General features: G+C 47.4%; 1 non-coding gene across 1 annotated transcript; it reads left to right on the top strand.

Annotated features, from left to right (window-relative positions):
• The first annotated feature begins 854 nt into the window (after positions 1–854).
• Positions 855–926, top strand: TRNAA-CGC (transfer RNA alanine (anticodon CGC)). Its single transcript has one exon. It is a non-coding gene; the product is annotated as a tRNA-Ala (tRNA).
• Positions 927–2696: the final 1770 nt, after the last annotated feature.

The following is a 2696-nucleotide window of genomic DNA, read 5'->3' as shown; positions in this document are numbered from 1 at the left end:
AACAACTGGAAGTGCTCCGCCCTTAAGAGGAAGCTTTAGCTCGAGTGCTCCTATCTAAATACATGTAAAAGGAGAATTCGTTTTTCTCGGCAACCACTGCACCAAAATTGACGAGGTTTGTTGCATTTAAAAGACAAACTTAAAATCTAGTGACTCTTGGTTTCGAATTTTTGAGTTAGGTCGTCAATATTTTATTAAAAATTGGCGAAAATCAAAAATTTTCAAAAAACGAAACTATCAAGTTTACAACTCTGTAACTCAACCACTAAAGATTATAATACAATTCTGTGAAATGCATCTAAAAGTACATCCATAGCGGACTAAATTGATATGTTACACATGAATATAAAAAAATTTAATCATAGGGAAATACAACTTTTGTAAAACCGTTGTAACCAACGTAACAAATTCATGTAAGATGTAAAATGACATATTGAATTTGTCCGCTTTGAATGATCTAATGGATGCCGTTTACAGAACCGCGATATCAGTTCTTGATGCATAGCTATCAATTTGTAAACTTCGTGCTTCTATTTTTTTCAAACGGTCAAATATTTGAAAATTGTTTTAGAAAAATTCAAGCCAACAATCGAAATTCCGCTTCCAAAAGTCACTAGAATTTAACTTTCTCTTTCAAATGCAACAAATTTCATCAAAATCGGGCTAAAATTTCATCAAACCGAGCTAAAGCTTTTGAGGTTGGCTGGCTGGCTTTGGCTGGATGAATAATGCCGGAGTTTCAGGTAAATTTTAAGGACTTGAGCTTTGAAAGCATCGTGGTGCCAGGAGATTATGCACTGGTATGTGTGCTAGTTTCGCTGTAGTTATCTTGCTACTATAAAGAGATTAAATGTGGGGGTGTAGCTCAGAGGTAGAGTGCTCGTTACGCATGCGAGAAGTCCCGGGTTCAAACCCCGGCACCTCCATTTTTTTTCCTTTCCGAAAGTGGTGTTTTTTTAACCTTTGTTTGGGATCGGACTGCTGGTACGATCTGTTGGGAACTCGGCGCTGACGCCCGTGGTTGTACCTGGGTCGCAAGCCCCAAGGGTAGCGTTGGCCTGGCGGCCTGGGGTACAACTGGAAGCATCCGAAGGTCCCGGCAAAGCATGAGTCGACTGGTAACAACGAAACAACTTGTTTATTTTAACATCGCAAAGAGTTGGCGGTCAGGTTTGACCGTAGTAGAGAGACGGGAGAGCACTTCACTCAACAGAAGAAATCGGAGCCCTCCTTTTGGCGTCCGGGGGCAGCTGTTTTTATACTCTCGCAGTTGAGGGCAAGAAGGAACCCCTCAAAAGACGAGCACGTGAATGTACAATGGGCTAATGGTGACGCACACTGTCGTAGCGATGCCGTAGCACCATGTCGAGCACGATCTCGTAGCACCCTGTCGTGGCGCTGCCGGTCGGACACAATGACTGTAATGAGAGGATGGTCCCTGCTTTGGCATCGCCTGTTTCGGGCACAATGACTGGAACGAGATCCCTGCTTTGGCATCGCCTGTTTCGGGCCCAATAACTGGAATGAGATCCCTGCTTTGGCATCGCCTGTTTCGGGCACAATGACTGGAACGAGATCCCTGCTTTGGCATCGCCTGTTTCGGGCCCAATAACTGGAATGAGATCCCTGCTTTGGCATCGCCTGTTTCGGGCACAATGACTGGAATGCGAGGATGATCCCTAGGCGGTCGCATCGCCGCAGTCGCGCCTGGAAACACCTGGCGATGAGTGTTGCGGCGACGACGATCGGGCCAAAATGTCTGCCGCCCCGCCGCAGTCGCGCCGGCAAAACCACGTGTCGCAGGCGAAACGCAACAGACCGCCCCGCCGGGGGAAGGAGATCCCGATGGACAGGGGACTGCATCCGCTGTCCGGAGGGATGTCGCTCGATGATGCTCATAACCGAAGTCGGGCGTCCGTCGACGTTTCTTGAGCGCAGCGCACAGAGAAGGCCTCGTTCTCTCGTTCAGGTTCGCACGGGACACTGCAAAGTGACTTCGGGAGAGTTCACATTTTTGTTCTCGTTCCCGGCAAGCGTTAGAACTACGCTGAAACTCAACCGCTCAGTCAGCAAGCACGGCACAACCCTCACTAAGCCCTGCCAGGCTCTTTCCCCTTTTTATACCACTGCCTAGTTCCTTACAGTAGTCTAGCATCACTCAGAACGCGTCCACAAATTGAAAAATTGCACTAGAAAGCATATCATCACTTTGAAACACTAAACAAAAGCAATATGTTAAAAAAAATCCTGCCTCAGGAAGAAAAACATCAGTAACAAACAATTTTGAGGCTGATTCCTACGTTAGGGGCTTCGACTTAAGCCATCGGCGTTACCGTTGAGACTCCCCTTTTTGTAACGCACCTCAAAGGAATATTGTTGTAAAGCGAGGCTCCAGCGCAGGAGGCGGCCATTTTTGGGAGAGATGGTCTGCAGCCATTGGAGAGGGCAGTGATCCGTCTCAATGATAAACCTCGAGCCGGCTAGATAGCATGACAATTTCTGAACGGCCCACACGAGACATGCACACTCTTTCTCGGTGGCGCTATACGCCTGCTCACGACTGGTCAGCTTACGACTAGCATACAGGACGGGGTGTTCTACTTCTCCATTTTCCCGTTGGCACAGTACAACGCCCATGCCTCGCTCACTAGCATCGCACTGAACAATGAACCCTTTTGTATAGTCTGGCGATCGTA

This window comes from Dermacentor variabilis, chromosome 1, assembly GCF_050947875.1.
Source record: "Dermacentor variabilis isolate Ectoservices chromosome 1, ASM5094787v1, whole genome shotgun sequence".
In the NCBI taxonomy this organism is placed as follows: Eukaryota; Metazoa; Arthropoda; class Arachnida; order Ixodida; family Ixodidae; genus Dermacentor; species Dermacentor variabilis.
This window is presented reverse-complemented; position numbering and strand designations above follow the sequence as displayed.